Here is a 25950-nt window from a genome sequence, read left to right as displayed (position 1 = left end):
CCCATTGACCCTACTGCAATAGAGGAGGTAAAATATTTTCATTACCCTCTCCCCAGAATGTAGAAATCTTCAAAGAGGATGTAGGAGGGAGGTTAGCTTCTTAACCCTCATTTCCCTACCACTGGCTTTGCTTGGCTGCTCATCACAAAATTAGTCCGCATGCTCCTTGCATTGGGGCACTAGAATTGTGGTAGGTTTTGCTTTTTTTAAAACAAGAAATCATTTCATATTGTAAACCCAGCGATTAGTTCACGCTGTTTAAACTATATTTGTAGTCTTTGATCATACATAAGCAGACTGAAGTAAACTGCTGATAGAGGGAGGATATTGTTCTCAACGTTGCTCGCGTTTTGTTCATTGCATTGTGCCTATAAGCCTGCATAAAATTTTCACCATGGCCATGTGCCTTTGTTATGAATTCTTGCAGTATTACATATTTTTAAGCAACATAACTCAGCCACAAATGTGGTGGTTATGTAATTTGTGTAAGCATGTGGGTATATGTTACACACACACACACAAAATACCCATCCTCACACATACCTATCTGTACATATATAACCCCCATTCCAACACACACAGAAGCTGCTGAACCAACAGCTCCCACTGAAGTCATCTCTGGAAAGCAATTAATTAGCCTCCAATTCAGCAAGGTACTTAAGCCCATGCTTAACTTTAAGCAAGTGAGTGATCCCTGGCCCTGCATAAGCTTAAAGTGAGGCACGTGCTTAAGTATCTTGCTGAATCAGGGCCTTAGATACCAAGGTGGCAGGCACCTTGGCCAGAGAGCAACTATAACCTAACATATATAAAGCACTTTCATTCCAAAGATGTCAAAGCGTGTTACAAAGCACAGTAAGTTAAGGCTCACGAGACTCCTGTGTGACAGGTCAATGATGTTATCCTCATTTACAGATCGAGAAACTGAGGTTCAGATCGCATAAGTGGATAGCGCAAGTCAACTGTAGCTGGGAAGAGAACCTAGACTGAGCAGTTCCTAGTTCTGATTCCCCTCTCCGTCTTTTACAGACTACAGATAATTATAATTAGGCCACGTTATGTAGTACATGATTTATTTCTCTTTCAACAAGAGCCTTAAGGACTGAGATTTCACTGGGAGTTGCGTGTCTCTTTCTCAGGCTTTTTGCAAATCCCAGCCAGAGAGTCCAAAATAGACATTCAAGATTGTTCAGTATTCTACAAGCAGGAAATGACAGGGTGGCTTGTGCAGCCTTTACTCTACCCCTGATACAAGAGATTTTTTTAGATGCTTTAAAGCCTGTGTAAGGAATCAGCACCACAAACGGCTTCCTGTCACACAGATGGATCAGGGGAAAAGATCATAATTTTGGCATCTCTAATTAGTATAATGAAGGTGGTAACAGTGAGTCATGGTGAACATAAAAATGTAGTTATTTTAGTTTTAAAAGGTTTTAATAAGGAATAAATAACGATGGTTTTAAGCAGTCATGGCTAAAATCCAAGATGGCAGCCGCAGGTATTTTACCTGAGAAAAATCAAAATGTTGGCCTTAGAATGATCTGAAAAGGTCTAGAGACAGAGGTCTCTCCAAAATACCTGAAGGAAGGGGTCAGTTGCATAGAAGTGTAAGTTCTCAATCAGGTCCGGCATGATTGATCATTAGCATATTAAAAGCTGATTGGCGGAACGGGCAAAGAGCAACCAATCAAAGACAGTCAACATTTGTATATAAGGAGGACAGCTGAGAGGCTTCAGTCAGTGGGAATGGAAGGCTCCAGAGTGAGCGGGCCTCAGGAGAAGGAAAAGCTGAAATCACCGAAGAGGGAAAGAAGAAGGCTAGGCTGTTGCGACGGATCAAGCAATCACCACAAGCAGCAGCAGGGAAGCAGCAATAACACCAGCAGCTAAAAAGTAGCTGTGACAGAACAGAAGGACTCCTAGATGATAAAGAGGGAAGGAAGCTGTATAGAATTAAGCATGATGATTCTGATGTAACAACTAGAATGTATGCATGTGTATTCCTGGGTTAATAAAGCTGGATGAGTGTGTATGTATGTCTATTGTTAGGTGTATGGTTTTAAAACATAGAAAGGAACAAGCTGTCAGCATCCTGCATGAGACTGATCACATCATATAGAATGTAACCATTTAAAGCTATTTTCCTGTTGCATAATATTACAATATTAATTACTGTAACATGTATATTTGTGCTAAGATTTGTTATTGTGTTAAATTGTGTGATAATATGTGCTAAGGAAATATTATATTGTGTTATGTTATATAATGAGTATTACATTGAATCGTTATGATTTATAATACCCTGCACCGTATCAATATGATTTATGTTGCGCTGCATTGGGTTAGGAGACTTGTGTTATTTTGTAGTATGTTATATAACCTATGCTGTGTGTTACATTGTGTTGCATGCTGAATTTAGAATCCATTTGTATTGAACATTGGTAATTCAATAAAGAATACTTTGTTTTCAAAGAAATTAATACCTGGGTGCTGTCGACCCTTCGATCAGAAGACTGTATCCATGTCCTCCCAAGGGTAAACTGAGGCAGTCAGTTATGGGGCGTTTTCCAATGATCAAAAGGAAACCCCTGGAAAAAACCTTGCAAATGCCCTAGGGTGAGCCACCTCCTGTTACCCATTGATACAGACAAGGCTTGTGATTGGCCCGTTGATATAACTAGGCCATTATAGGGGTGTCTTGGGTCAAATTTGGGGGTACGTACATTTGTGCATGTGTGCATTGCTATACGATATTTAATTGCATGGTCACCCACTATTTCTCCAGCAATACAGTAGATCATCATCATACATTCTTTTTTCTGCAACATGGGTTTGTTTTTAAGAAAACAAAAAAGAATGATAGATCTATATTTGGACTGTGGAACAACTGGTGACTACTTGTTACCAGACTGTCCTAGCACATACGTTGTAGGAGGGAGCCCCTCGCCTTCCATTCCTAACAGCCACACTCCTTATGTTACAAAATACCCACGAATGTGTAATCCAACAGCCAGTGTGTTTCGTGGGCTCGTCTGTGCCTCATCCACAGAGGGTGAGAGTCTGCTACATTTCCCAACTGCAGAAGGTGGTCCTGTAGCATAAGCTGTAAAGCCTCATGCTTTTAGCTCAGGATGTCCTTGTTTCAGTCCCGCATGTCAGCCCAATGGCGCTCATCACAAATGTATCAGTGCCTTCTGGCTAGCTGATGCCTCAGTCATTCCCTCTATCAGTTTATTACATCTTTTGCTATGGACGTACATCTTTCACGTGGAGCCACATGCAAACACAGCCCAGATTTGCTACAGAGTGCCAAAAGAAGTGTAGCAAATAGACTGTGCAGGCACAAAAGGCTCCGTTCTCGCTCAAATCAAAACAAATTCCATGCTCTGTTTTATCCCAGTCATTTCCATATATCCATAGATTTTAAAGCCAGAAAGGACCACTATGATTATCTAGTCTGATCTGCATTACACAGGCCATAGAAATTCACCCAGTAATTTCTGCATTGACCCCAATAGTTTGTGATTGAATTTTTTGGCAAGACATTGAATCTTGACTTAAAGATTCCAAACAACCGAAAATCCACCTCATGTCTTACTAGGTTGTTCCACTGGTTAATTATGAGAGGTGGTCAGAGAATGGATTTTCCATTCTGTGAGAAATTTAGAGATTTCAAATGTTTTGTTTCCTCCTGGCAATGGGACAAAAAGCCAAAATTTTGAAATTTTTGGCAAAACAAGATTCCAAAAGAAATTAAAGAACTAAGTAAATAAATAAATACAATTTCCATTTGGGTCAATTGACATTTTTCATTTTGATAAAGGGGAAATATTTTATTTCAATTTTGACTCAGTTGTTTTTCTCTTAAAAATGATAAAATAATTTCCTCACCAAAAAGCCATTTTGAAATTAAAAATAAAAACCTTTCAGTCTGAAGACTTCAAAATGGACCATTTTCAAAACTTTTTTTTTTTCCAAATTTTTTTCTAAACAAAATTTGGTAAAAAATTGAGACAATTTCACACACACACACAAAAATTCAATTTAGATTAAATTACATTTTCTGACAGAAAACTGGTTTGATGAAAATGTTCTGACCAACTTTATTAGTTACCATTGCTGTTAAAAGCATGCATCTAATTTCCAGCTTGACTCTGTCTAATTTCAGCTTTCAATCACTGGATCTTGTTATACCTCTGTGTACTAGGTTAAAGAGCTCTCCTCCATCAGATATATTCTGCTAGGGTTGTTCAAAATAGCTCAGGAATTATTTTATAAAGGGGGAAATTGTATTTTTTTCCCTTCACTCTCCTCATATTCCAAGATGCCCCAAACATTTTCCTCATGCTTTCAAAAAAAGGTGGCATCAGGCAGTGACTAAGCTTGGAAAATTTCAGCTGAAAATAGGGAATTAGAATGTAGATACTTTGGGAACATTAGCGCTTACTGTTGTCATTGTAACATAGATACTAAACATGGACTTGCTTCAATGCCCATTGAAATGAATGGAAATACGCCCCTATAGAGGTGATCTCCATATGATAAAGTGCAGGCCCCAATGACAAAAAGCATTTATCATATACTCTGTCTTCTTCACCTGCACTCCAGCCCATTTCCACTGGCACAGCTTCAAGTATTCCAAACTTTTGAGCAACTTTCAAACAGCCACCTTTTAAAAACAGAACAAAAACCAATCCTCTTGGACAACTGCTTCCTTTTTTCCCACTCCAAAGTGGATTTTCTTCCCCCAAATCATATTATCCTGGGGTTCAGGATGGGTAATATTCAGGACTCAACCAGTCATCTGTTCCAATAATAACTCATCTGATATCTTGCAAACAGGCTGCTTTTTGCCATTACAAAGCCATGAATTCCTCCTTCCCAGCAGCAGGAGCCTTATGTTTCTTGCCCTGTTAGATTACAAAATATCAAATTGCAAAACATTGCGCTTCATGGAAAAAGTTATTCTAGGATTTATTAGATACAATTTTTCTCTCTCTCTGAAACTTGCACAATTGGACTCATGTTACTAGGAGAACATGCTGTTACTGCCACAAGGGAAGAAAATGTAATACAGGAGAGGAAAATGTTTTAAAACTCTTAAACGTATTTTTAGGAAAACACATGATATGTTCAGCACATCTGATAATGTCGAGTGGTAGAAAGGCCTTAATGTCCTCCATTGGCGTGGCCTGTATAGCTAGCTTACTTTGCCAGTCTTGAGTTGAGAGACTTTCCTGAACTCATGCTTGATCAAGTGCTTTATGAGAGCCAGGTATTAATTATTATTATTATAACATGTTGTAGCATGGGGTCCTGTCCGGCCCCGCGGTTGTGGTCCTTCTTCGGGCCCCTGCTCAGAGGAAGGCCGCTGCACCTTCCTGCACAAGGGAATGTTAGCTTTGGCTATGAGTCTGGTGCCCTGGCCCTGAGGCCGGGCGGGCAGGCAAACAGTCTATCGCCCCGGCCCTCAGGCAGGGTGGGTGAGCAAGTCAGCAGTGGGTTTACTCTCTGGAGCGGAAGGGAGCAGGAGGCTCTCTTCAGCGTGGCTAGGAAAGGGGGGAGGGGAGGGAGACGCAGGCCCACCCGTCTCCACTGCCTCGCAGCCCAGGGCCCTAGCAGTGGCAAAAGCGGCTGCCACAGTGTTGGCGGGACTCCCGCCGCAACACACTGACTAGGCCTCAGATTCAGCCAAAAGCTATGGCTGCCCCTGGCCCACTTCCTCCCCGCTGGCCCCAGTACCTGTCTCCTCAGTATCATGGGGGTATTCCATCTGGGGTTGGCCTGTCAGTCCCTCCTCATCCACGGGCGGCAATGCGGGGAGTTCCTCTTCGAGGGGCAGCTCCTCTAGGTCGTTTGGCACAGGGAGGGGCTCGGCTTCCGGCAGTTCCTCCAGCTCCTGTCCCAACTCCAGGGGCTCGGCGGCTGGCAGTTCCTCCAGGTCCTGTCCGGCCTCAGGGGGTATCCTCCACCCGGGTTACTCCGGGGCTCTGCCCAGTCCTGGGTCTCCGGTGACTCAGATCAGTCTCAGGGTCCGGGTACCTCGGCCCAATCTCTCTGGCCGGGTGGCCTGGTCCAGCTCTGGGAAGGCCCTATCCAGTCTCCAGGCCTGGGTGGGGACGGGGTTGGTTGGCGGCTCTGCTCTGGCCTAGGCCTCTGCCAGCAGGGCAGCACATCTGTCTCCAGCGGCAGTCTTTTTTTTCTCTGAGCTGTGAGGTCTGCTTCTTATAGCCTCAGCCCTGGCTGAGGCTCCGCCCCTCTGGTGCTGGATTGGTTGGCCGGCAGGACCTATCACTAGCCGGCCTCCTGGTTGCTGGGCAGACTGGGTGGCCGGCCCTTTTTCTATCCAACCCTGCGGTTGTAGCCCTTCTTCGGGCCCCGGCTCGGAGGAAGGCCACTGCACCTTGTTACACGTTAACAGTTATTTTCTCTCCGTACTTGGCTGCCTGGTCTCACGAATACATCATGAGTGCAGCTCTCCAGTAGTTCACATATGTACTGAGACACTTGTGAAAGCCAGACTGCAGTTGCTAACAGGGCCATCTCACCTGATCCTGGCTTCCCTCTGCTTGTCTTTTTCCCAATCATAGTTCTCTCTAGACTTTTTCCCATCTCCCCGGGACAGATATTCTCCTCCTCCTTCCCAGCCCACATCTGTCTGACCATAACTCTCCATCTCCTCCCCACCTGCTGCAGCAGGGAACACTTTCTATCCCCCTCCCACCACAGCCCCAAAATGCCTGGGGGTAGGGAAAAAATTAATCAGAAAAGAAGAGGTTTCGCTAATCCATGCTCCCACCCAGGATTTGGACCCAGTGCCTGGAGAACATAAGGCAACAGAATCACAATAACTGATTCTTCCTGGGTGTGTCATTTGCAAAGCATGAAGCTGAATGCAGGCTAAGCCAAACAAGGGGGACTTTATTAAACCCTGTGGACTGCTCTGTCCATGTGGCTGAGTTGCTTCCAGACTACCTCCCCACAACCCTGTGTGACAGATATCGCAGTCACACACACAATATCTGTAGGGACCAGTTTGTGTGAAGTCTATGAATGGTTCATGTGACACCAAGGGCCAGGGACTGTATGTAACACCAAGCGAGGAGCTCTGCGAGGAACTGAAAAACAGTAAGGTGAATCACAAGTTATCACCACCAGAGAGGTACCATCCTCTGGGGAGTTTTCCATATGCTGGTTCAAACTATTTTTTCCAGAAACCAACAGACAAAGAAAAGGCTTTTAATACAGAAAAAAAGCTGGGTTTAACCTAACTCATATCTTCTTTCAGTTGCAGCAAATGGACTGGACTACTGATAAGTTGTTAGCATGCATATAGGAACTTTTATTGTGTTATATGTTTCCTCTGTAAGGCTTCTACCCTAAGAATAAATGTGCTTGCTTAGAAAGAGCTGTGGTAACTTGTAAATGCTGGCAACACACTGCTCATTGCCACTAGAGAAAGCAAAAGCACAGCTGCTTGGCGTGTAGGCAGACTAATGTGTTGGAGATACACAGTTTAAGGAGGGAGCTGTGCAGCCTTAAAACCCTGGTCAGGAGAGAGCGAGACTCAGGTCTCCACCAAGAGAGTTAACGTCTGGAAGCCGTGGTGCCCCTGAGGGAGCATGGAGAAGGAATACAGATGCAGTTACCCTGAAACTGTGACACCTTGTCCCACCGGTCCCCGTAAGTAGCAGTCTCTTCAGGGCACATAGGCTCTTTCACTCCAGTTCCACTGATCGTGGTACGTTTTCCCTATTTTACCAACGTTTTAATATAAACACAAACAAACGTACCATTGATGCCCAGACGCCCACCCCATGTCCCTTCAGCTAGAAGCTGCTAGCACACAGATGAGTTGGAGTCTTGTCTTTACAACAGAGCTAGCTGATTACATATTTCTTTGAGATAGTTTGGTCTCCTCAAGAGGTGACAACACCAGGACCGGCCCATCTCTATCTTCCTTCCACCTGTCTTCAAGTCTAGCAAACTCTCTCTCTCTCTGTAGTCTCCTCTCTCCCTGTGGCCTCTGGGTGGCTCTTTGTCTCTCCTTTCTGTAATGGTCTCGGTATCTCTGTAGGTTCTCTCTGGGTGTTGTGTCCGATGGCTTGTAAGTGTCTCCTGTTTCTTTGGAAGACTTGTCCTTCTTGTGTAGTCACCTCTTAGGACCTGGGTGATACTGCACCCCATACAACTCCTTTAGTTCCCTCCTTCTGGGGTTTCTTTAATGTCTGGATCCTCACAGAGGTGCCTGTCTCCAGGGCCGTTATGCAGTTGGCTGACCTGTCGTACTGTAGCATTTCCTTTCTCTTGTCACCCCTGTGAAATGGTGCCAAAAATTCTTACAAGGGGTCTGAACCAGAAGAAACAGCCTAGCGTAACAGTTTCTTAGCTGTTTTCACAGCTGATTCCACCTTACCATTACTTTGTGGGTATGCTGGGAATGAAGGGTGGTGGTCCATCTCCAATTTGTGTGTAAATTGCTTGAATTGTTCCAAGGCAAATTGGGGTCCATTGTCGGTGACTACAGTGTCCAGAATGCCATATCTTGTGAAGTGGGCCTTCAGTTTAAGAACATGAGAATGGCCATGCTGGGTCAGACCGATGGTGCGTCTAGCCCAGCATCCTGTCTTCTGGTGGTAGCCGGTGCCAGATGTTTCAGAAGGAATGAACAGAAGTGATCCATCCCCCCTCATCCAGTCAGAGGTTTAGGGACACCCAGGGCATGGGGTTGTATCCCCTGACTATCCTTGCTAGTAGCCATTGATGGACCTATCCTCCATGAACTTATCTAATTCTTTTGTGAACCCAGATATACTTTTGGTCTTCACAACATCCCTGGCAATGAGTTCCACAAGCTGACTGTGCATTGTGTTTGTTTTAAACCTGCTGCCTATTAATTTCATGGGGAGACACCTGGTTCTTGTTTATGCGAGATGGTAAATATCACTTCCTCATTCACTTTCTCCACACCATTCATGATTTTCTAGAACTCTATCATACCTACACTTAGTCATCCTTTTTCTAAGCTGAACGGTACCAGCCTTTTTAATCTCCCTTTATATGGAAGCTGTTCCATATCCCTAATAATTTTTGTTGCCCTTCTCTGGACTTTTTCCAATTCTTATATATCTTTTTCGAGATGGGGCAACCAAAAATGCATACAATATTCAAGGTCTGGGCATACCATGGATTTATATAGCAGTATTATATTTTCTATCTTATTATCTATCCCTTTCCTAATGGTTCCTAACATTCTGTTAGCTTTTTGGACTGTCGCTGCACATTGCCAGTCATTGACTTACTTCTTGTACCAGGCACAGCACTGACTTCCCAAGAATTGGAATAGTAGTCCACTGTAATCAAGTGCTGCTTTTCCTGGAAAGTAGGTAAGTCCACTCCCACCAGGGTCAGGTGGGCAGCTCATGTGATAACAGAGTTGCTTTCTGCTAGTGGTTATCATATGACCAGCAGGTGTCACACCCTTCTATCAAGGACCGGAGTTATATATTCATTCCCAGCCAGTAAACACATTCTCAAGCCCCTCTAAGACAGCTGTCAATGCCCAGGTGTGAAGCAGGTATATTTTGCATCACATCCATACATAATAAGGCAAGGACCACAACTCTCTGTTCTAAAATATGATTCTATCCTGCTCATCCAACTCATCTTTAATTTGAAAATATGGTTCTGCTCCTACTGGCAATTGGCTTTTGTCTTCTGGCCACCCTGCTAGATTGTTCCTTTGGCTCCTGTAGCTGGATGTCCTTTTCTGTCACTTCTTAGATTTCTATGAGTTTTGCTGTTGAAACTGGGAGATTGAACCCATTAACGTCCTGCACTATGTCCTGATTGCCTTCCCCCAACTCATATATGTCCAGCTCAGGGTGTCAGCTAATACCAGCAATCATCCTGGACAATATCCGATCTCTGATCTGATCTGATTGATGCTGGAGGTGCATCAATTTGTGCTGCTATCTCTTTGGAGCACAAAGAGGGGTCTTTGCTATGATTGTCTGTAGGAGTTTGTGGTCTGATTGCACTGTTACTGGATGGACATAGGTGTATTGATGGAATCACTCCACTCCAAATATCACAGCCAGAAGCTCTTTTTCTATTTGGGAGTACCCTGGTCAGCCTCAGATAGGAATCAGCTGGCATAGGTGATTGAAAAATAGCTACACCCAACCCTTTCGCCAGTGCCTCATGTTGAAGTGTCACTGGCTCTTCAGGACAGAGGCATCTGTTGTCATGTGTTTCAGTGCATCAAGTGCTTTCTGCCCAGTCCACCTCAACATCCTGCCTTATGAGCTGACATATGGGTACCCTACTGTAGCCAGGTGTGGACAGAACTTGGACAGAAAACACGTTATTCCTATGAAGCGCTGTACCCCTTTCATATCCACTGGAGCTGGCATGTCCCTGACTGCTTTGATCTTGTTTTCAGTCCCTTTGCTGTGAGCAGATGTCCAATGGATGTCAGCTCACACTGGTTGATTCATATTTTTGGGGATTTAATTGTATGTTCTTGTCCCGGCATCATTGTAGAAAAGCTTGTATTTTTTCTGTCATGATCTTGTTCAGCTTCTGTATAATTCCTTCCTTTACCTACAATGAGGATATAATCTGTGATTACTTTGCCCCACAGGCAGTCCTTCCAGCGCTTCCGTGAGCTGTCTCTAGATTAGAACACCTCTGGTGCTGCGCTTATGTCCATCGGCATGTACAGCCATCTCTAGCATCCAAACTGGTGGTGCAAGGGTTGCCAGCATGCTGGAGCCTTTATCCAAGCTTATGTGCCAAAACCCATTTCTCACATCACAGGCCATAAAGATTCTGGCTTTGGAAACTTCTGGCAAGATGTCCTCAACTGTGGGCCGTGGATAGTGGCATCTTTTCAATGCTCAGTTCAGTGGCTTTGGGTTTATGCAGATGTGTAATTTGCCTGACGGCTTCTTTATCACCGCCATGCTACTTACCTAGGCTGCACTCCAGGTGCTATGATACTTCTACTCTGCAGCTTGTTTACTGTATTACATAACACGGCTAGAATTTTCCTGCATGATGAGTACAGAGGTTCCACTGCGGCGACTACCTCTGCTCGCACCTTTCCTTCAAGGTACCCATTGCCTTTGAAAACATCCCCATATGCTTTTAAAAGGGTCTCCATTGTCCAGGGGACTCCCCCTTTTGCTTTTTGCATTGCAGCTATAAGATTCTGACTCTACATCCTGATCAGCTCCATGGCATGGACGGCTTTATTCCCCAAGAGGGGTCTGTGGATCATTCCATCCACTACCACAAACTTCACTGGGTACCCTCTGTTATTTTTTCAGGTCAGTCACCCACAGGTCACATTTTCCTACGATCTGCGCCATGCTCTCATTGTACATTATTGCACCGCGCCTGCCCTTTGTAACAGGTGTGTCTGATGCAATTCACTCCGAGGAATTACGCTGTGGGAGGACCCATTATCCAGCTGAAATCGCACCGGGCACTTCCCTAGTAAGCCTGTTGCATGCACCGAGCTTGGTATTGTCCCTTGTTGCTTTCCTGTCCCAACAGCCTGACCCTGATATGCTCTTGGACTCCAGGACAGAGTCATGATGTCATCACGGTTGTCTGATGTGCCCTCCCCCTCTTGTATGAGTCTGCAGGAAGGTCTCTGCTCTTGCACACGCTGCTAAAATGTCCAGCTTGCCACATTCCTTACAATGGAGTCCTCGTGCAGGGCTCTTCTCCTTTACCCACTCGTGCTGTCTTCCACAGTAACAGCATCGCACGCTGGGTATGGAACCCTGGCCCTCCTTTGTGCTTGTCTCACTGCATGCACTTTGGAGGTGTTGTGACTCCAAGGATTTTCATTTTCTCTCAAGGCTTTCGCTGCACACCCCGTGTCTAAGCATCTGTCTAATGTGAGCTTGCCTTCTCGGAGCAGCTGCCCTCACAGGTGGTGATCCCAAGTGCCGCAGGCTGTCCTGACCTGAACCAGGGAGCCAGTGAAGTCCCCAGAACTGCATGTAGTAGCCAGTGTGAATAAGGCTGTAACATAGGGGTCTATGCCTTTCCCTTCAGACTGGTCTCCAGTAAACAAATGGTGCTGCTCCATAGTTTTGTTCTGCTTTGGGTAGCAATAGTTCCCCAGGGCTCCTAGGGTTGTTGATTAGCTTGAGACAGTGGTGAGCATCAGAACGGTGCAGATCACCCTGCCTTGTTCCCCAACAAGGTAAAATAATAGTTTTACTTTCCTGCTGTTTTCATCTTCCTGCCTAGCCAGGTCTGTGTACAGCTCAAACTCCTCCTTCCACTGGGCTAGTTTGCATGTCCCATCAATAATAGTCCCTCCAGGACAGGTTAGTTTTTTAAACTAGAAACAAGTAACAACATCAGCCTCCAATAACTACCTAGAAACAACAACTTTCAATTCTGAGAAATTACTGCACCAATATACCTTGCAATGGATTATTTCCCATTCATCAGAGACAGGCATGAGAAGTGTGGTCCAGCTTCTGGAAGTCTTCAGTTCTAGTCCCATCTCTGACAGTGAACTCCTTCAGTTGCCTTAGACAAATCACCTAACCCCTCTCTGCCTTGGTTTCCCCAGCTGCAAAATGAGGATAATTGTACTTACCCACCTCACAGGGAGTGTCTGAAGATTAGATGGTGCTTGTAAAGTGCTTTGAATGTGCAAAATGTTAAATATTATTAGCCATATCCCTGACCATTCCTGCTAACCAGTAAAGGCAAGTTGTTTATCTTTCAGTAGAAGTGGAATTAGACTTAAAAACCGACTTTTTTAACTATGCAGACGGATCATTAAATAAACCATAAATCTTACGTTTTCAAAGCCACAGATGGTGCATAGAGGCAGAATTACCATTGACTTTCAATGGAAGCTGGGTGACTAACTGATCATCAGCCCTTTGAAAATCTCCCCCTAAATTACCTGACCCATTGGAATAGTTTTGGGTCTTGCTATCTTGCTCTACTTCAGGGAATTTCTGACTCTTCTCTCTTTTCAGGGCATATCTGCTCGTGTGCTCACTGCAATTACTGGGGGTGAACCTCATCTCTCAATATGTTTCTTCAGAACTCTTTGGATTCTTTGCTCCTGGGGAGGGCCGTGAGATACAGCTCTCTTTCTCCCGCTCGCTCTGTTTTGCTGTGATCTTCTGAAATGCACATTTATACAGCGACACTTGCGGAGATGTCACATTGATAAGGTGAAAATTGCCCCTTTTGCCACAGACACACACTATACTCTACCAGAGATACCTGCGTGCATCCCCATACATAGGCGGCGAGTTATATGGGCCCATGGGGCCGATGCTCCACCAACATTCAGGAACGTGGGCCCGGCTCCACCAATATCTCTGTGCTGCTGGGGGGCTGGCCACGGAGCCTTCAGTTTCATTGATTTCCCCAGCACCTGATTCCCCTCTAGGTTTCACCTCAACCAATTGAGTGCATGTTAAAGGTGGCGTATCTTGTCCACATTAGACTGTTCAAACGTGTTAGTGAGAACGTGTTGCTTAACATACGCTAACATCACACCTTTAAATCCTGGTCTAGACGTGGCCGAAGACACCATGAGCAAAATATTTGCTCTGTTTCTTCAGTGCAAATAAAGAGCGACTGACGTCAGTGAGGTCACATTGGATTTATACTGATGAAACTGACAACAGAATTTGACCCTCAGGGTTTATCTGTTTTTTTTTTAATGTGGCCTTATAAATTCACAGAATCATAGAAGATTAGGGTTGGAAGAGCCCTCAGGAGGTCACCTAGTCCAACCCCCTGCTCAAAGCAGGACCAGCCCCAACTAAACCATCCCAGCGAGGGCTTTGTCAAGCCAGGCCTTAAAAACCTCTAAGGATGGAGATTCCACCACCTCCCTAGGTAACCCATTCCAGTGCGTCACCACCCTCCGAGTGAAAACGTTTTTCCTAATAATTCAGATTCTGTGGGCAATGCTGTCTCAGGGAAGGAGTCCTGCTTCCCTTGGCCTGATGGCATTAGGTTAGTGGCAGCACAGATGAGCAGTGGAGTAGGAGAAGGGCACAGGAAAGGAAGATGAAGGAAGTAAGGAGGCGAAAAGACTGGCAGGGATGGGGAGTGAATGAGAGGAGATGAAAGCAGAGCTCTGGACGAGGGTAAAACAGTCTCCCCATAGGTGAGAGTAATGAGCTTAAATTTGATGCAGTGAGAGAAGGGGAACCAATGGAAAGATTAAAGGGGGAGAGGAGCAGAGAAGGAGCATGTTATACTGGGGAGAGATGAGAGGCAAGGGTGCTGGAGAAGGTTGCAGTACTCAGCAGGGAAGACCAATGCCAGGGGCTAGCAGGTGACTCAGTGTTGAGCAGAGGATTGAGCTATGTGTAGGGTTTTAGCAGCGGGAACAGAGAAGAAGGGGTGGATTTTTGTGATATTAAAGAGGAAGAAGCATGAGGATTTCGCGAGAGTCTGGGTACGGTGGGAGAAGGAAAGAGGCGTCAGCGGTTCACCAAGGCTTCAGGACTGAGAGACAGGGAGAGTGGAGCTGTCAATGGCGGTGGAGAAGGGAGGTGGGAAAGAATGACCGGGGGGGAAGAGTTGGGGATGGTCGCTAGCCTGCCAAGAGCGGCTAGAGGCCCAGCTTGAAACGTGGGACTGGATTGGCTGAAGAGAGGCCGGGGACAGAGGAGAGGTCAAAATGGAAAGCTGCCAATTCTGGGTTATTTCACTTTTAATTAGGATTTTAGCAATACGAAGGAAAATCACAAGCTTAAAAACCAAACGTCAAATGCAGGAGATGTAGCTTCCCACACGAGCCTGGTTCCAGCCAGAGCTGGCCTAGCTGGCACATCACAAACCTAAGAAGGGAATCTTGCACTGCTTACAGGGAATCGAGCTGGCTTGTATATAAACTGCCGCTTGTTGTTCCCCTGGCGCTAATCTGCCTCCTTAGCCGCCTGTATTTAGAACATGAGCTCCTCGGAGCAGAAACCATCATTTCTTGAGTGTATCTGGAAAACACCCAGCACACACTACTATAAGCAAATAATACATTCATTAATACAATAAAATAATGAAATAATAATAAATAAACGGCACTCAACTTCACTACATACAGGTGCATCTAGCCATAATCTCCTGTATCCCCGCACTGCAAATATTTAAGCATTTGTTTAATTTTAAGCAGGTGTGTATTCCCATTGATTTTAATGGGATTACTCAAGGGGGTAAAGTTAAGCATTATTGTGGGGAGAAAAAAAATCTGAATTTCCAAATTTTTCTGTGGAAAAAAAGGGAAAAAATATGAACATTTTCATGAAAAATGTGTCTTTTAAAAAAAACAAAAACAAAACACCAACTCTACTAAGCATATGCATAAGTGTCAGCAGGACTCGGGCTGTTATTTTTAGTGCACGGGAAAAACACTGCAGCAATGTTTGCTTGGCTGCTATGGATTCGTCCTCTGTGTATTTCAAAAAAAGGAGCCCAAGTAACACAATCATTTGTAGAATAAATTACCTTTCCTGGCCGTGAGTTTTGCCATTGCTAGGCTATCCCATACCTTAACAAAACATTCATATTTCTTCATTTGCCACCAGAAGAAAAATAACCCTGAGTTTTCTTCCTTCCTTCGCCCTGCAAGCTGTAGGTGAGATCTGATTTTATTTTGTTTTGTAAGTTGGCATTATAGCAACCTGTGCAAATTTCAGGAGAGACACCAGCACATTTCTAATGACTTTGCTATGTTTTCATCAACTGGCAGGTGCTGAGGGGTGGAAAAGAATCAATCCAGACATGTTAACAATCTATAGGAAAATCTTCAGAAAATGATTTCAGGCCCTGTTTTTACTTACACTAATGTAAATCAGAGTAACTCCACTGAAGTCAGTCAGGTTAGACCGGTGTAAAAAGTAGTACCGGTGAAATCTGGATCAGGCCCACCCTCCCCCAAGCGTTAAAGTTACGTGTCTTTTCGGACTGTAGCACTAATGTCAAGATTTGAATGGTTGCTTCTCTTTCTTTCAGACCCACAAACATATAAAATAGTAACAAGATTAACAGATTAAAGAGCCAAGGCACAGACAGTTCATTACACTCGTGTCTAAAACATTCAAATCTTTTGGTCTCCCTTTGCATACTTTTTTTTAAAAAACCACAATCTGTTTTAATTATATATAAACTGAAAACATATAATTAAATTACGGGCTTGCTGAATTGCCTACAAATCTCTCTTAACATTGATCGTTTAGAAGAAAAAAAAAATCTTTGCATTCTTTCTGTCACTTGCCCTGAAGAAACGTCAGGGAAAGAGAAGAAACGGATGGAGCTGTATTAAAGCTAAATATGTGTAAATGCTGCATTCCGTCTCGGAGGGAAAATACAACCAAAACACCACCCAGTTTGCACTGGTTTAAATTATTTAAATCAGAGAGGGTTTATGTTAGGGGTCTTGAACAGATTGCATAATTGTTGCACAACTAATGTGTACAAGTGTGTCACTAATTTAATTTTAATTTTACTGTATGAGTTTGTATAAGATCCCCCAGCTGTCATGTGCTCATCATCTGTCACAGAACTATCACTAAGCCATGCTGGGCTAAGACAGGATTATAAACGATGAACTGCCATGTGCTCTAAATCTTCTTATTTGCCTAGCCTGGAAGGTATGCCCTGTAAAATTTGATTGGCAGCGTGCTCTATTCTGTCAATTGACTTTGAAGGCCTTTTCTATTGGTTCTTTCAGCGGATCTCAGTAGCTGTATTGACTGTCACCTGCTGATTCCAGCACGTGCCTGACCTTCAACCCCGCTTCTCGTCTCTTTCCCACTTGTACTGTGACTAGCGTGGAGGCTGCATTGCAGGCCGTGTCACTCTGGTGGCACGTGCAGCATCTAGGGCATATGGCTGACTAGTTGTATGCAGAATAGGATAACTGAAGCCAAGCAGCCTTGCACTGTTATTACAGCAGATGGGGGAAGCGTGGCATTCAATATTTAGACAGATGCCACCTCCTTATTCCACCTGTCTGGAACTTGGACATTGTACAGAATGAACTGTCTGCCTAATCATTAAGGAAACAAAGACTGCATTTATGAAGCGCACCAGAGCATCGTATCTGCAAAGCATGCACAGATAGAATTGTTGACTATAACAATAAAGAAATGTAGACTACTGCTCGTCAGATGCTGAGATACACATACGCTGTTACAGTAGGAAACTGTACTGTTCCCAGCTGCTTTTGTAGTCTTTGATTTAGACTATTAAATTAAACGGGAGGAAAGATTTGGCTGCCATTATTACTATTATAAATAACGTCTTAAAATTACAGTGAAGTTCCTTAAATAACAAAGCCGCACCATTCCATCTAACAATCACCACTGCTATTGTATTATGCCCTTTCTTGCAAATTTGCTCTTTACCTCGCAGTAGTCAGCTGTTTTTGTAACAGCCAGACAGAAGAAAAACATTCTTTTCAGGACTACTATTATTTTCACATATTTTTACACAACAATTTACCCCTTTTCTTTTGCTTTGTTAAAAAAAAAATAACTAAAAGAAAAAAAAAAGATGGCATGGATCATGGAGGCTTATGCTATATTACAATATTAGTTATTTATTGCTGCTTAATTTTGTACCCATTATTGTTAATTCTGCCAAACGTTTTGCAACGGGAAGAATGCTGTGTGAAAGGGCCCGATCCTGATTCCACTGATCAGCGGGAGAAGGTCAACAATATGGTTTAATACAGATTGTAGCCCCAATTCTGCATTCTGCAGGCAGCCTAGATTCCTACTGAAATCAATGGTGGTTTAGGGCTGAATTCTGCTACCATTATATATGTTGAGTAGCACTTTATTATGGAACTGATTCTGATCCCTTTACACACTGAATAACACTTTACTCCACAAGTGGTCCCACTGGCTATTTAACCAAAGTAAGGGTATCAAGCTCTGGCCCTATTAGAGTAACCCCAGTGACTTCAGTAGGAGTGCCTACTGAATAGCAAGGTATTACTCAAGGTGAGTAAAGGTGGCAGAATCAGGCTCTGAGGTTCCAATGCTGTAAACCCTTGCAGGCTTGCGGAAACTTTTGGACACGAGCAGCTGCGTTGATTTCAGCGGAACTATTCAGGTGCTTAAAGTTAAGCAAGCGCATAAAATTCAGTGTGTTTACTGAATCAAGGCCTTAGCTGCACAAGAAATACAGGATTAATAATAAATAATAATAATAATGATAAAATAATACTGCCTAGTTAGAACAATATAAAATTAATATGGGGCACATTAAATAGATGAAAAGCTGGCTAACTGATAGGTCTCAAAATGCAACTGTAAATAGGGAATCATAGAAGATTAGGGTTGGAAGGGATCTCAGGAGGTCACCTAGTCCAACCCCCTGCTCAAAGCAGGACTAACCTCAGCTAAATCATCCCAGCCAGGGCTTTGTCAAGCCACAGCTTAAAAGCCTCTAAGGAGGGAGATTCCACCACCTCCCTAGGTAACCCATTCCAGTGCTTCACCACCTCCTAGTGAAAAGTTTTTTCCTAATATTCAACCTAGACCTCCTCCACTGCAACTTGAGACCATTGCTCCTGGTTCATCACCAACAGGTGTGTTTCCAGTGGGGTTCAGAAAAGATCGGTTCTTGACCCTGTCCTATTTAACATTTTTATCAATGACCTGGAAGAAATCATCACTGATAATGTTTGCAGATGACACACAAATTGGGGGAGTGGTAAATAATGAGGAGAACAAATCACTGATTCAGAGCACTCTGGGTTGAGTGATAAACCGGACACAAACAACCCATGCGTGTTTTAACATAGCTAAATGTAAACGTATACATCTAGGAACAAAGACTGGAGGGCCATACTTACAGGATGGAGGACTCTATCCTGGGAAGAAGTCACTCTGAAAAAGATTTGGGGGACGTGGTGGGAAATCAGCTAAACGTGAGCTCCCAGTGTGATGCTGTGGCCAAAAGAGCTAATGTGACCCTTGGCTGTGTAAAGAGGGGAATCTTGAGTAGGAGTAGAGAGGTTATTTGACCTCTGTATTTGGCCTGGTGCTACCACCGCTGGAATTCTGTATCCACAAGTTTTCAGGATTGTGGGGAAACAGAAACACAGAGTGGGGATGTGAATTACGAACGGTCACCCAGACCAGCGGCCGAGCCAGGAATAGAATCCAGATCCCTGTCCAGATCTGTCCACATCCCAGTCCAGGGCTCTATCCTATAACCGAGAACCTAGAAATGATCCAGTAGATATTTTTATTTATATAGAATTAAACTGGTCATCCAGATGTGATCTGTTCTGTCCTTGAATGTTTCTAACCAATTAGTTGTATTCCTTTTCAAACAAATTCAGTTAATGGCTTTTAAAAATAGATCTGTGTTTCTGCTCTGAAATTTATTGGTAAAAAGCAACTGAAAATAAATATTAATAAGTTGCAAATTGATTGTGACATTGTTACAAAATAGCAGATAATGTAACTGCAGGAAGACATGTTAAGAGTGTGTGCATGTGTTGTGTATGTATGTACAACATATGCTTTATGCACACACAGTTAATATTTTTTCAGCATGTCACAAACTATTGTATCATATGTTTGTGGATTTATGTACATAGACTTTTATACATATATTATATATATAACCTCTGCCAGTAAAATAGATGGATTGGATTCTCAAAAGCACAGAAATCACAGGCAGAAAATTGCAAAGAGTAATCAAAGCTTGAACTTCATATATGCAGAGGGAGAGAAAAAGCAAATATTTTTACATTGTATAATGGATTACTATATCTCATGTTTGTGTATTATGTGTATATATTTATATACACACATGCACATGCATGCACACACACACTTGACATACTGTAAACACTTTCCCAGACTGTCTCACACTAAATTATTGCAGATGCATGTAAATTAGACAGATCTTCCCCTGAAAAAGCAACTGTCAGATTACTTGGATTCTCAAAAGTACAGAAATCACTTGCAATGAATTGCAAAAAGTAATCAAAGCTTGGACTTCAGTTTTTTGTTGTTGTTTTTTTGGGGGTTTTTTGTAAAGGAAGAAAGATGGTATTTAAAAAGGCACAAGCCACGTATTACAAGATGAGGATCAGTTTGAAAAGATTCCACAATATCTGTTACCAAAAGCTTTGTTAATCTTTAAAAACCTAGAATGATTATTTGTAGGGACGCTGTGACTTAACTATGCTTTAATAAATAGCTCACAGGCATGTGTCTGAAGATTGTGCTTTTGGGTTTTGTGACTTTTTTTTTTAAAAGAAGCTATTATTTGTTCATTTTTCTGTAACAATTATTTCACATTAAAAACCCATCTGACGAAAGGCATATGGATGAAGTGTGTGTGTGTGTGTGTGTGAGGGGGGTTGTTCCTAATTGAACAGCCCAGGACTCGTGAGGTTAATTACAGATATTAACGCTGCTGTTCTTCAGCTTCTTGCCCTCGTGAAGGCTCTAGCTTCCAAATGACCTGGCTCCAACAATAAGAATCTCTTTAGCCCATTAACTAATTGATAAAAATGTGAGTGTTTAGAATGAGTCTAATTAAATCACCGAGTCTTACAATTACAAGTCCATTTGGTAGCTGTTGGGAGATGGGTAACATCAGCTGGCATTGTAGGCGAATAAAAGATAAAAATAAAAGGGAGCTTAACCAAAGTTCATTTTGAAAGCTGTTCATTTGAAGACAAAGGACACATTTGCCTGCAATGTATACATACACCACTTCAGGCTAGCGCAGTATCTTGAAAAGAAATTGAACTTTTAGCAAAGATATTCATCCTCCACCCCCAAAGTATTCACAACGTTCTCTATGGTCTGTGTGATGGAATGAACTGAATTGGTAAACTGTTTTCCTGTCATAACAACTATGTAGACCCCTGGGGCACTGCAGAATGACTGGCACCGGGGTATATGGGGTATTAAGATTTTATTTTGTGATCTTCAGTAACCACGAACTGTATGCTGACACAGCACTTGTCTCCACGTTTTTGGTTATACCTGCTGTTTTGTAGGCACTCTGCTGTCCATGAAGGCTCTCTCTGATTCATCACACCAAATCGGTGTGGCGGGGCTGCTTCAAGAGAATAGATTTGGTGCTTTAGACCCAGACCCGCGGGCAGCGGGGAGTGTCACACTACTGCATGTGCGAAACCTCACCTGAGCAAGACTAAAGGGAATGGTTCTGCAATGCTGATTGATGGAACCCTAATCACAGGTGGAGACTGGTAGAAGGATACAGTCCCTTCTATTCTTTCTTGATAGGCCTCATCCAAAGCCCTTGAAGTCAATGGGAATCCTTACACTGACTTCAATGGCACTTTAGTTGTAGTCTCCCTAGCAGTCAAAGAAGTGGACATTTAGAAAAGGAAAAAGTTACAAAGACTTCTGCCTGGTTACACTTTCCTCATCAATTAACCCAACCTTGGATGGTGAGGTTTTGACCTCTCTGAAATAAGGCTAGGGAGGGCTGGATATGGAGTAAGATTTAGTCCTATCAGGTCTCAACTCTTTTTTTGCCTCTCTGGGTATGTCTACACTGCAGTGAAAAACCCATGGCTGAGTCTCAGAGCCTGGGCCCGATGATTTAGGTTAGCTAGGCTTGGGCTGCCGGGCTAAAATAGCAATGTAGATGTTAGGGGTTGGGCTGGAGTCCTGGCTCTGAGACCCTCCCTCCTTGCAGGGCTCAAAGTCCAGGGTCCAGGTCTAGCTGGAATGTCTACACTGCCATTTTATAGCCCCAGGAGCCCAAGTCAGTAGACCTGGGCCATCTGTGGCCAAGCCACAGGTCTTTTATCTCAGTGTAGACGTACTGTCTGTGGCAAGCGCCTACAGACAATCAGAATAGGGCTTTGCACACACTCACTGAGTTTTAATGTCTCATCCAGCAAGGTGTGGGAACTGGACTGGTGACATTTGCCCTTTCCTACTGGTAGAATTCTTCAGGTAATTTCTTTAAGCAGCCAAGCCTTATGGAACAGCACATGATTTTTCCAAAAAGTTAAAGCACGTAGTTACGTTTCTTAAGGGGAGTTGTGAGGATTGATTCAGTTAGGACTTGCACAGTGCTTTGATCATGTAGAGTGCTATCAACAGTGCTACATGTTATCATTAGTATTAACCACTCTGTATAAGTCACAACATTTTCAGGCTCGCCAGTGTAAATATTTTGTATAAATGGCGAGAATATTTATTTTATGCTCGGACTGATGAAGAGTAAGTCAACATCTATTTGACCATTTCACCCTCGTCTTTGAAACCTTCCATTGGTTTCCCATCCGCTATCCAATAAAGTGTCATCGTCATCATCTTCACAGTTCTACCTAACTCTGCTCAACTCTCCTCTCTGCCAATGCTCCCAGCTTTGTCTTTCCATTGAAAGACTGCCATGGACTTCAAAGGATCTGGGATGAGGCCCCAAATGACAGGTGGTTGTTAGCATAAAACCAGTGTCTTGGTAAAGTCTATGGGCTTTAGGGGCCAGCAGAGTTATTAATTTAAGTTCCCCGGCTCGTCTTTTGAAGGTGGTGTGCAGTTTTCTCTTGAGAATGAGGACTGAGCGGTCAGACACCGAGTGATCACTTTATGAAACATATTCACCCACCGCAGGATGTTTTTGTCTTTTATCATTTTTCTGTGTGGGTTCATTCAAGAGTGCAGAGATTGTCTCGTTTCACCCACATAGTTGTTGCTGGGGCATCTGACACACTGGAAGAGTTATAACACATGTTGTGATAGGCATGTGTAGGACCCCTGGATCTTGAAAGATGTGCTGTGGGGGATATTGATCATCGAAAAAGTAGAGTTCTGTCTGCAGGTTTTGAATCAGTTGTTTTAAGAGGGTGAGTGCTACTCTGGGTTGGGGAAGCTTGCTTCTGATGATGAGCTCAGCATTGGGGGCAGCATTTCCATCATTCTTACTATCAAGGTATTAAGGAGTGGAGGTGAATCAGATTATGAATCAGTCTGACAAAAGGGGGAATGCTTTTTTAATTGAGGAAGCAGACATAGCTTTTTCCAATTCTTCAAAACCTTTCTCTCTGCATCTCCGCCTTATCTTCCTTGACCCTAAGCCAAATGGCTTTCATCCAGATCTCTATCCCTGCCAAACGTTGGAAGAGCATGGAAATGGTCCCGTCTGAATCAGGTGAAAAGAAGGCATGGAAGTGAGTTTCATCAGTGCACAGATGACTCTACAGCCAATTCAGCCTCGCTCCCCCCTTCCAGTGAAATCACATAGGCTTTGAATAATACAGGTGATAAGAATGAACCCGTGGGACAGAACAACTTGAGGAGGGAAAGGAGTTTCCAACACATCCCTCTGGGATCTCTCTGACAGAAAAGAGGGGTTACCCTTCCATCCATCCTCTGCTGCACCCTAGACACTGTCTCATATTTATTTTTATATATATACAGTCCTAGATAAAAATCTACATTAAGCTGGAGTTAAGATGGACCACACATCTCAGGATCTTAAAGATTAAAAAAAAAAAACCCCAAAAAACAGGTTGAAATTTTCTAGATTTCAAGCTTTCATCAAAATTTTCCGTCAAAATTTCTATTTTAAATAAAAGGAAAAAAAAAAAAACACCAAAAGAAAAATTCAGTGAAAGTTGTCATAGATGGTTTTGGGTTTGTTTGTTTTTTTAAACACCTACAGAGCTGGTCATAATTTTTCAACAAATGAAAATTTTCCTCAAAATCTGACTTTTTAAAAATAAAATAAAAAAAAGTAAAACTTTTTGAAAAAGTTTCTATCTTTGTGACTGTTTTTTCAAACCAGCTCTATTAAAAACCCAACAAGAAGGTTGCAGATATAAAAAAAAAAGACACTAGAAATGCAGGAAATTCAAAGTTAAGGATAAACTAACTAGAACTCAAACCACTGAACTTTGGGAAATACACTTTAAAAGCATCCAAGCCACCTGTGTTCAATAGCAAAGATCTGACTTCTCAGCCATTAAATTAGTACTAAGGTACACAACAAGACATCTCTTGCAGCTGAGAATCTGGATAAAACATCATCTGGCAGGGTGCAAGAAAATGAAATGTGTGTTGTTGTACCTTGATTTAAGATTAACGCAAGGTCAGTTGTCAATTTGTTTGGCTACAGGTGTAGTAGATCAGCGTTAATTGCCTGGGGTCAAATGTAACATTATATCACAGGTGTGAACAGTAATCATAGAATCACAGAGTTGGAAGGGACCTCAGGAGGTCATCTAGTCCAGCCCCCTGCTCAAAGCAGGACTAACCAGGACTAACCCCAACTAAACCATCCCAGCCAGGGCTTGGTCAAGCGGCACCTTAAAAACCTCCAAAGATGGAGATTCCACCACCTCCCTAGGTAACCCATTTCAATGCTTCACCACCCTCCGAGTGAAAAACTTTTTCCTAATGTCCAACCTAGACCTCCCCCACTGCAACTTGAGACAGTTGCTCCTTGTTTTGTCATCTGCCACCACTGAACAGCCTAGCTCCATCCTCCCTGGAACCCCCTTTCAGGTAGTTAAAGGCTGCTATCAAATCCCCCCTCATTCTTCTCTTCTGCAGACTAAACAAGCCTAGTTCCCTGAGCCCCTCCTCCTAAGTCTTGTGCTCCAGCCCCCTAATCATTTTTGATGCCCTCCGCTGGACTCCCTCCAACTTCTCCACATCTTTTTTGTAGTGGGGGGTCCAAAACTGGACACAATACTCCAAATGCGGCCTCACCAATGCTGAATAGAGGGGAATAATCACTTCCCGCGATCTGCTGGCAATGCTCCTATTAATGCAGCCCAATATGCTATTAGCCTTCTTGGCAACTAGGGCACACTGCTGACTCATATCCAGCTTCTTATCCACTGTTACCCCCAGTTCATCGGTCCCCAGTCTGTAACTGTGCATGGGATTCTTCCGTCCTAAGTGCAGGACTCTACACTTGTCCTTGTTGAATCTCATCAGATTTCTTTTGGCCCAATCCTCCAGTTTGTTTAGGTCCTTCTGTATCCTATCCCTACCTTCCAGGGTATCTACCACTCCCCCTAGCTTATATAATGTATTAATACATTATATTAATATATATATATATTAATGTATTAATGTAATGTATTAATTAATTACATTAATAATAATGTATTAAAACATATAAAGAAATGTAGTGCAGCTTAATCACACATCCAGAGATACCAAGATGCCACCTTTTGAATGGCTAAAAGCATGTTACCTTAAATATTAATCAAAGTACAAGTGTATGAATTTCTGCCCACATAAGGGAATTGCTGTAGTATGAAAGACTGAAAGAATGTGAATAGACCCTTTAGAAATATTTGTGGTGTTATCTGAAGTGAAGAGTTACCAAGAAACATGTAATATACATAGAAATATAAAGTGTCAGCCCCAGGCACATATGGCATAACTGCTGGGTAATAAGGAAATGACCCATTAAGGAATTAAATGTATGTTTGGCTACTATCCTGCTTGCTTTATCTCAGGACTTATCTCAAATATTGCTTAGTAACATACTAAAAATAGTAATATATTCCACCCTAGGCCATGAAAAATAAAAAAACATCTTTCAATTTAGACTTTAAAGGACACGTTTTTAAGAACAGCCTACAATTTTGCTACAGGCAGTGGCTGTGAATAGAGATAATGACTTTTAGACCTCTAAAGACAAGATTTATAGGCACAAATCAGGTAGTTACACATTTAAATATGATCATTTCACATAATTTGTGACAGAGTTGATTAATATGAAAAATTCTGAATGAAAAGTTGGAGATTGGGTTAAGGCATCTTTAGACATGTGGTCCTAAATTTTTTATCTAATATGTACCAAAATCTAGTAACTTTTGATCATCTTCCAAAGGAACAACAGCATTAAAAACGTAGGTTGGGATTTTCAAAAGTTCTCAACGTTGGCCTAATTCTGCTCCCAGTAAAGTCA

The sequence above is a fragment of the Emydura macquarii genome, unplaced genomic scaffold (genome assembly GCF_026122565.2).
Source record: "Emydura macquarii macquarii isolate MOO-44397 ecotype Brisbane River unplaced genomic scaffold, CSIRO-AGI_Emac_v2 contig_1551, whole genome shotgun sequence".
Classification (NCBI taxonomy): Eukaryota; Metazoa; Chordata; order Testudines; family Chelidae; genus Emydura; species Emydura macquarii.
This window is presented reverse-complemented; position numbering follows the sequence as displayed.